Below are 10,192 nucleotides of genomic sequence, written 5' to 3'. Positions count from 1 at the left end.
CGCATCTGCTATTGGTTACACTTGGAAGCAGAATCACTAAACCGGATAGACCTTTGACCTGATGTGATATGATTATTCTTATTTTCCTTATGATCCCCATATGTTGCTAGAACATCTGTCCAGTTGAATATCTGTTAGCTTCATCTTAAAAAGCCAGGAAAAATCTGTCTAATATGTAGTTTTTATTACTGGGGCCACCAGGCTTTACATACAGACCAGTGCAATGCCTTTGGTGCAGACTACTGCAGGACAGTACATCTCTTGTTTTCAGAGTAAAGGTGTTTCAGCGAAGGAGCAGTGTTTCATGTAGACTTAGTATTGTGGGAGCTGTGTGCAGGATGCCCCAAGCTCATCACTGATTTTCCCTGTTTACTAGGGTGAATGAGCAACCACCTAGCTGTTGTGAGTGCCTTTAACCATCAAATAAGGACTGCAGCCACAGAGAAAACATGGTCCTGTGTTTGCATACACTACATGTGGCTTCCAGGTGGGACTGCTGAAGTAGCCTCCCATTTTTACAGCTTAGCCGAAGAACAGGCTAGCGGATGAACAATGTGTGACAGAATTCAGTGCTGAATAACTGAAGATTTCAGAAATCTATCTCCAGGCCGATCCACCAGGTGAGGTTCCAAAGGCCAGTTATATTTTCTATGAATAAGTACATTTAAAAAACCCAACAACCGAAACTTGCATCACTAGCTACTGCACACAAAAGCGGTACGCGGGAAACTCACTCTTAAAGATGAGCTCCACTGTTCTCTCAGTGCAAGTGTGCAGGCCCAGGTGAGACTCCCGGGGGGACGCGCCGGGGCTCTCCCCGCGCTGCCCGCTGGGTGGTGGTAGAACCCCGCGGATGTGGCCGCGCCCCGCCGCCGGCCGGGCACCAGGTGTCTCTGCACAGCGCACAGATCGCAAGGAGAAAACCTTTCCGGTTTCTTTTAAACCCTAACGGGTCGGCACGTCTTTCCCGCCGGCAGGAGCACCCTCAGTCTGCTTATCTCCCTGGTGACTGAAGGACCTTGGTCTACAGTAGGTGTTCTCTCCATACCCGGAGAAACCCCTGCGGTGGACACATCCAAACTCTTTGCAGCCTTCTTTAACAAAGTGAAGCTAGAAAATCACCAGCACAGAAGAGATTTCCAGCCTGGCATGGCCTTTATCCTCATGCTCTACCCCAAGGCAGATATGTGGTGGGTATGCCGGCTCTTCAAGTGGGAAGAAACGGCCCTTTGCTTGCACCAAGGGCTATACATGCTGCCATCCTGCTGTCAAAGGAGACAGACACATCAGGGCAGTCTGTACATATGCAGAAACGGTGCAGCATTCAAAATGCTGCCTGGCAGAGGAATATACTGTCTCCCATCTCTATAGTTAAAGGATTAGATTAAGTATATTGTGGGATACATAATAACAAATTATTCAAATGCACAGCTTCAGTCTAACTCTTTACAGCTTTCAGGCCTGAAAATGGAGGTACGAACAAAAGTTTCCTTGAAGTCTGAGAAGGATAGATGGAGAATTATGTAAGCCTAGCTCACACCGTGCAAAGATGATTTAAACCGTACTTCTCTCAACAATGGCAATTTCTCCACAATATTAACCAAAACCTTAAGCTTTAAAGATGTGTAAAACATATTTTACTTTCTCCCTCCTCACCTGTTTCCCAATTTTCATCATCCTGGACTCTTCCAATCTCCCTGGGATGTAAGCTTTCATATTATGCCAGTAGGAACTGGAGTATAAATACCATTCTTGTAATAAATGCACACATCGCCATGCAAATCTGCCAAACCCAAAAAGCACACCAACAGCAATACTGTCTCTGTATCTAAAAGTTACCATTTGTCCAAGGAAATAAAGTTAGAAGCATGCAACATGGAAATGTACAGACCCAACAAGAAAGCACAGCGAAAAGTGTGGTCGACATTTATGTTAGAGCTATATTTTCTCACGAGACACAAAGTACTTTTTACTGAAGTTTCTGGGGAATGCACTATGGGTTTTGTGCCTGAAATCTTATCATTTTAGCTGTAGACTTTCACAAGGCCCCAGTTTATTCCCTCTTCTGAGATGCAGGGTAGCTGAATGCTGATGACAATTTTTGTTAGCAGCCTGGTTTGTTTCCTCACTTGTAGCTGATAATTTATTTGACAAAGAAGCACTTCTACATGACCACATTTACGAGTTCCATTTTTGGCCAGAGGCCAAATTTGTTCTGCCTGTATTCAAGGTAACTTAGTACTGTAAGTTAACTGAGGTGCATGTTTTCTAACTGCTATATCAGTGCAAGACTGGCCATCACCTTGAGTGAGAGTAAAAGGTCAAAGCTGAACCCTACAACAGCTAAGTATCAGAGACCAAAGAAGAACAAAAGAAGGAACAATTTTTAAGTTTCAGGACACACTGCAGGTCCCTGTGAGCTGGACCAGATGTTAAAGATTAAGCTTGTAAAGAAGAAGCTGGTTCTAGACCAAGAGTACTCTCTTCCCCATATGCTCAGATTGTTATTTATATCCCTGGGATAAAACAGCTTGTCCCCGTGTGGTGGTAACTGACACTTCCAGATCAATAGCACAGACTGAATCACTACAGTCTGAAAGCAGTAGGGTCTGTGCTGTTGGAGAGGACAGGCCATGTCCTTGTTAACACCTCAGGAAGTGCAATCCCATCTGGCACTCTTTAGCTAAAGCTTTACAGGAAAGAAACTGCCTTCTGGAGTTTGTTCTTTTGAAACAAGACTGAAGAAATACTGAGGACAACTTTGTCTAGCATTTTCAATTTTATCCTGTCGTTGGATAAGGAAAAGCTTTCCTTCTGCTAGGCTGTTGAAGAACTAGGGCATATCCTGTGCTTCAGCCTGAAAAAGAGATAAGTGAGGACACTGTGACAGAGCCTGCATCACTGTAGGTGTTGTGAAAGGCAGCTATCTACTTCTCTTTTGTCAAAAGAAGCCATGAAACGGGAGGCATAAAACTGAAACCTCACTTAGCAGTTTTTTCACCTGTCTTATGAATAAAGCTGTGGAGCTCACAGACATGGGATGTTTTTTAATGGTCTTAAGGGGAGACTGGACAAGCTCATGGAAGACAAACCCAACGAGGCCCTTAAATGGGAAGGAAAAGAAAGAACCTCTGGTTAAGACCTTGAGCATGAAAACATTGCAGTCTGGGAGAGCATACTGGGGAAATGCTGCTGTGAGCTGACTGTTCCTTGAGCACCGCCTTCAGCTCCTGGGCTCAGTGAACCTCTGATCCTTCATGCTGCGGTGGTTGTTTTCATCCTGTGTTGTGAGGGAATTCACTAGGGACCATCTTTGGGGGCTTCTCAGTTGCTTCTCTGGCAAATTCATGTGATTATTAATCTTGCTATATTCTATGAACAACTTTCTTGCATTTATTGCCATCAGTGAAATGCAGGAGTGCTTTGTAAGGTTTCTGAAGCCTGAGAGAGTGGCACAAGACTTAGATAAGATAGAATGATGCTTTATTAGGCAAACCTAAGGTGCTGAATAAGATATGGGAGATGGAGTCACTGTAGCATTCATAATAGTTTAAGAGCTCAGATGCAGTATGCGCCACCTGCAATCATGTCTTTGCAGTATTATTTATTAACAATAATCATAAAAAAATAATTGGTAAAACTTAAAGCATCATGTTACCTACTAGTGGAAGAGAACTAGACCTTCTGAGTTCAGCTGCTTAGCACTGCAAAATGCTTTTTCTGCCCAAACTGGCAATCTTAGAAGAGACACAGGCTGTAAGCATCAACCTTCCACCTGCAAGTGTTTTACCCACCTGCATGTCTACAGGGAGTTTGTAAGTCAATAGTGGAGAAAATATATTAAAAAGTTTCTGCATTTTTCTGCATTTCTTTAACCTTAGGATTTTGGAAGCCCTTTGTGTATTTTGGATTGCTACATTGAAACCATTCACAGTGGTCACATTGTGGAAGGTCATCCCCCTGCACTGCATCTGCTCTATGTCCTGCATACTACAAGGCTGCCTGCCCTATAAAAATGTTGTATATGTATGTGCTGTTATCTGTAGAGGCTTCAAGAGAATTGAGCTGGTTTGACATTATTCTTTAGATGGCATTGACACAAGTTTGTTCTGCACTGAATATATAGGTCCTACAGGAGTCAGAACCTCAGTGTAATCTGTCATGGACTCCAATGCTCTGCAATTTTGCCTTCAGTAACTCACTCATCTACTGATTAAGTGTCCTCCTGCAATTTTGCATGGCTGTGTCAGACAGCAGAGCTTCATTTTCTCTCGTCCCAGTTCAGAGGTGAGTGGCTGAAATGCCAGCCCAGGCTTTGTCAAGGAAGTAGGATGCTCTTTCACACACAGGGTACACATCAGGCTAGACCCAGAGTCCTGTTGATCTTCATTGCTTTTTGCATCTTGCATCTTGTTTGTGCTGCTAGGGGTGTTTTGTTCTGTCATTTCCACTAAGCCAGACCATAGCAGGTTGGAGGAAAAAACTGGTGCCAAGGAGACAAAAAATTATGTGTGTCAGTCATTTATTGGTTCCCCAGAGTAGATGTGGAGTGTAAGTACTACCACTGGAGAACTGATCAGCTGGAGCAGCTTTTTGTGACAGTGCCTGTGATATCTTCAACCTTTGCAGATGTACTACAGAAACAAGACAAATCATATAGTAGCCTCTGTTCCCTCAGAATAAAAATGAGCATGGTTTCAGCCTGATTCACCTTCATGCACACTGAGTCAAAAGAGGATGTATGGACGGAGCCATCATCAATTGATTCATTAGTTAACTTTTTAATCAAGACTGAGTAAACAGATGATAGTGAGTGTTGAAGGCTGAGTACTTTTGTCAGAAATGGTCCACTCAAAGAACTGCCTGGCATGAAGGAGATAAGTTCCAGAATGCTGTGCTAATCACCTCTCAGGACTCACTGATGCACTTAAGAGTCTCAACTTCCTCCATTACCTCAGCTGTGAGAATGCAAGATACCACTTGAGTAGGAAAGCAAGCAGTTAAATATACAGCTGTGGCATGAAATAATTGCTTCTCCAATTCTCTTCTGCATATTCCCCGAGGGTATTCCAAGAAAGTAGATCAACCTCATTTTAGCTCAGTCTTAAATTATTAAACATACTATATATCAGGCCATTAACCAAAAGAAAAGGTGATTAAGACTTGCACGTATAAAAGAACAGGATATTTTTTAGAAAAAGGAGGAAGTCCTTTCTCTTTCTTTGTGTTTTTTTAAGACAGGTATATTGTTATTTTAAAAATGAAAGCTTTTTCATCTTATGAGGATCCAGTTCTGAGTATGGGAAGAATCATTACAGGGATGGCAAATGCCATGAAAGTCAATTTCCTTTTTATAGGCTCTCTTTATCCTAAGACGCTCTTCTAGAATGTAATGTTAATTCATGCAGTGCATGGAAATGCTAACAACTCTAATGCCTCTCACACGAGCTGTATGTCTCGTCTGCACTGCAGATCCAAGTCGTGACTGCTATTCACAGAATTCTTTGTCTCACTTGGAAAGCAGTAAAGCTACAGTGGAGCAAGATCCATTCAGTAAGTACCCAGGAGCTGAAATCTGTGGTACTGTAACTCTGCTGCTAGTGGTCTCCAAAACATTTAGTAAATGTACATCAATATAAACTGCAAAAACATCTCTGCATACACTATCACTAGCGGTATATGGGAATATAACGGAAGACTGGCGAGGAAGATTGTAAACATGATCAAGTGACTTGCAGCTGGGGTGTCGAAAAACACATATATCATACTAATTGTTCTTTAGCTTTATGTGCTTGATGGATAGAATGTCTGCGTTTAGATAACATAGGCCTATGAGAGACTCAGAGGCACCTTATCGAACATCCCTGAGATTCCTGCCCCGCTGTGGGAAAGATCAAAGCACAGTGGAAAACTATGCCTGCAAAAATCCTTGATATATACAGGCAAAAGCAGCAAGCTCAAGATCTTTTCTTCTTCTCTTTCTGTCTAGCAAGGACCAAGCTCCACGGTGCCTGTGTCCCCACTTGCATGGCTCTGCTTGGGTGCTGCTGCAGAGATCCCCCAGTTTGTGAGGTAATGAGAATAAATTTACCCTTCGCATTTCATCTGTGGTTTTGTGGTTGTTCCTGTGTCCTGCCTGTGTCAGTTTACACACAATATTAGTGAGCTAGTAATCTTAAGTCATATTGGGCTAAGAGAAGGGAAAACAGACCAAAATCTGTGCCTGGGAGAGTGCTAGCCATTCCATAGCACAGCATGGCACAGCTGGCATAGATGTACACATGGTGCCACAGTAAATACAGCCTGGCATTTGCTCTGCCCTCCCTCCTGCCCACTCTGCCTGTCCCATGATTCCCTGAAGGGCCCCTGGATCTCTAAGGAGAATGGCAGGCAGTGGTGGGGGAAAGGAAGAGGTATCTCCACCAGAGGCTAAACAGGAAATGTTGAAACACCAAGAATTAGGCTGCTTAAAAGCTGTCCAAACGCATGCAGTGGACATCTTTCCAAGTAGCTAGCATTCAGGTAACAGCAGTAGAAAAAATAAGGAAACAGTAGAGTAGAACCTTAGAAAGCATAGCTACTTCACACCACTGCTCACTGTGCTGATCTGAAACTGGGTGAAGGTTGCTGGCAGCTAAAAATCCAGTCTGACAACCGAGACAATTAACCCACAGAAACCATTTTTCCATACCATTTGCAAAAATGCTGTGTCATGTCAGTGCTGAGCTATGCATATGAAAATTATACAGGGTTTTTTTAATGCTTCTGTATGCATTTAATGCAACCAGTGAGGAAGAGTTATACAAGACTCTTCTTCCTGATGAAGAGGAAAGTGTTTGCCTTTCTTCAGCACAGTTCACCCAGGGACAAGTTCCACACAGGAGAGCACTGACAGGGTCCCTTGTAAAAGACACAGAAAATAAGGTGACAGATTTCTCTGCAATTCTCAAAAATTTCTCAGAAGGGCCAAATCCTAGATCCTGCATTAAGCTTGAGTAAAACAGCTTTTAGACAAAGGATCTCAACAGGCACAGGAAAGCCTTCAAAAGCATTGTGGCTGCAGATATCCTGCAGGTTGTACAGTCATGGCTCCCTTTTGCAAAGAAGAGAGCCTAAAAAATAGACATACATACTTACAGATCCCCATTCCCATTTCCATTCTGGCATGTATCTTATGACCCTCTCTGGCACGCAGGAGTGGAGAGCCACAGCTCCTACGTTAAACACTTTTCAGGAGAACTATTTCTGTACTGCTGCCCACAGAGCTTCCTGCATTGACAAATGAAACAAAATCTGCCTGAATGGCTTGCAGGCACAGGAGGGTAAGCACACAAAAACACCTTTAGTGCAGGGAGTGTTTCAGTCACTACTTCACTCTGGACACTTCACAGAGCTGTTGCTGATACCTTATGGCTAGTAGTGGGGACAGACATTTTTTCCAGTTGCTTTAAGAAGCTATGAACAGATGGACAGAGAACTGGGACTCCTCTCCTGAGACTTTGGCTTAATAGTTGGCAGAGAAGGGAAAGATGCCATTCCCAGAGATGCCAGTGGGAACAGGTTTATCTCTGAGTAGCTAAAGAAATTCCTGTTCACACACTGAACTGCAATAACTACATGATGTTTATTAGTAGAAAAAACACAGTAAGGCGTGTTAGCCCAGTGGAAGACATTTTTTTCCTCACCTCTGCAGTGGGTTGAGATTACCAACATGGACAATTACAGTAACTCAGCTAACTGCGGTGGCTTGCTTTAGAAAAATCACTTGATGTTTTCAGAAGCTAATCTGAAGTTAAAAAGAACTTTCTTCTTATATACATGTGTGAGTGTGTATGTGTGTGTGTGTATGTGCATACACTTTTTGTGATACCTGTGTGACAAGAGAAATCATGACCCAAAAATGTTCCATGTAGTAATTAGAAGTTTCCTACACAAAACCTCTGTGACTGCCACTGCTGTTCTCTGAATCTGAATCTTCGTTCTGATCCCTTTCTATAGCAGAATGCCTGGTTAAACCTGCTGTAACTCTTCTACTGTTTTCTGAATCAAGCTGGCAAGAAAACAGATTTCAGTGTTTATTTCCAGTGCTACTTAAAAGTAAGAGATTTACTAGAAATGTCTCTGCTGCTCATGTCTTGTTGCAGATGGACTCCAGCCACTGATCAGAACCCGGTGAAGCAGCAGCACATGTGGATTGCAAAGCAGTACATTTATATTTCATAACTGGGAAGATGCAGCTTTCTTCCTGTGTCTTTGTAGCTTAGAAAGAAATAGCCAACAATAATAGTAATGGAAATATCTTAGTACAGACCAGAGTCCTATTAAAAAGAAAAAAAGGTAAAAATTATCTCTGGCTCAGGCTTCTGTTTCTGTCTTGAATTCCTTGTTCCTTTTTTATATTTGTCTTATTAACTTGACAATCATTATGACAATAATATCAAGACCCAATCAGAACCTATCTTCACTGGGAGCAATAAGAATCTAACCACTAGTAGCAGCTTTACTGGTTGTTTTTAGCATTTCTAAAACACTCTGGAGGGAAGACAAACATCTCTCTGTGCGGTACTCCTTTTCCTCCTCATCTTTACACTGCAGTGATTGACTCAGAGGATCCTAACCTGTGAAACCTTCCTGCTCATTGCACTGCTGATAGACATACAGTCAACAGGGCTGTTCCCAACAGTAATAGAGCAGAGCAAGGGGCTTGTGCTGCGCATCCCTGGAGAGGGGGTGCCCCCCGAGGTAGGCATAAGGCTGAGTACCTAGGGCACCACTCAACATGAAAAAACACAGCTGTTGATGAAATACCATTCTGAAGAGGGCATCCGGAATAACAAGAAACCATTATAAGCTCTGAGCTTCTGAAGGGCTCAGAGAAGAACCAGAAGATTTGGATCATAATCATAAGCTGTAGCTTATACCCTACCACTCCAGAGCAAACATGCTGAGGCTGGGACAGCTGCTATCAGTTAAGCAGGAGATCACTGACATAAAATTGCAAGGAAGTATGGCTACAGTTGGGTGAATAAGAGGACAGACAAGTATGTGAGCAGACAGGTAGATGAGATGAAAAAATACTGTCTGCCTTGGATGAGTGTCTTCGGAGATAGGAGGATGAGAAAAATTTTTTTAAAGTACTAGGCTGATGGTTCACAGATATCAAAGTTAATTTTTTTTCCAGTCAGTTTAGTCACCCTCTCTGTCTGTCTCTGTGTTGCTTTTTTGGTAGAACTGCGTCTCTCAAAGCTATAATCACTGTAAACACTGGCTAATAAATTCGTATGTCCCTGTGCAGAGACATCCTCAGTAAAATAAGTGAAAGGAACTCATTAGTGAAATCAGCATCACTGAAGGACTTGAACACAGACCAGGCCTGACATTTTCTTATGCCTAATCTTCTAGGAAAGGTCTCAGGATGATACTGAAAAGATAAATACATGGAGAAGCCTTTAAGAGTAACAAAGAACATGAAAGGGGAAAGGGAAAGGGATCTGCAGCCGAGAAAATTATGCCTGTGCAGTTAGGACTAAAATTAGGATTGCCAAAATTCAATTTAAGTTTGAACTTTTAAAAGATATTAAAGTTTGCTGTCACCAGTACTACATGCAGAAAGAAAATAACAAAAAAGAGATGGGACACCTCTCTGCAAGGCTGAAGTAAAGATTAAGGTGAAACTACATGTTCCAAAATCAAATGAGTATTCTGACTTGATTTTTTAATAAAGGTGATGTTGAACATAGAAACAGAGAATGCGAATAAGGGTATGAAAAAGGAAATTATAGCCTGAGTAGCAAGGTTAGGGCTAAATACAGAGTATTTAATAAATACCTTATTGAAGGTATTTATAATTGATTTATAAAATGAGGTTTTTGAGGTTGATACCATGTAACTAGAAAATGGTATCAATAGTATCTGTAGTTTAAAAAATGAAAATGCAGATTCAGCCACTAGGCTGTGGTTATATGATGACTAAGGTCACATTTACACAGCAGAAGATCATCTGGCAGGGAAAAGCTGAGCTACACCAGAGAGGTAAAGCATAACTCCTGTTTCTTTTGAATTAGCCAGCATTTATGATTGTGTTGGGTTTGTGTGGTGGGGTTTTTGGTAACAGTGGTCACCCCCTGTGAGAAGCTTCTTTGAAAGCTTCCCCAGCTCCAAGTCAGACCCACCTCTGCCCAAAGCTGGTCCA

General features: G+C 42.3%; 1 long non-coding RNA gene across 1 annotated transcript; it reads left to right on the top strand.

Annotated features, from left to right (window-relative positions):
- The first annotated feature begins 458 nt into the window (after positions 1 to 458).
- Positions 459 to 8,472, top strand: LOC141937579 (uncharacterized). Its single transcript, XR_012627010.1, has 3 exons — positions 459 to 620; positions 5,990 to 6,072; positions 8,145 to 8,472. It is a non-coding gene; the product is annotated as an uncharacterized LOC141937579 (long non-coding RNA).
- The last annotated feature ends 1,720 nt before the right edge of the window (positions 8,473 to 10,192 follow it).

Source organism: Strix uralensis, chromosome Z (assembly GCF_047716275.1).
Source record: "Strix uralensis isolate ZFMK-TIS-50842 chromosome Z, bStrUra1, whole genome shotgun sequence".
NCBI classification, from domain to species: domain Eukaryota; kingdom Metazoa; phylum Chordata; class Aves; order Strigiformes; family Strigidae; genus Strix; species Strix uralensis.
This window is presented reverse-complemented; position numbering and strand designations above follow the sequence as displayed.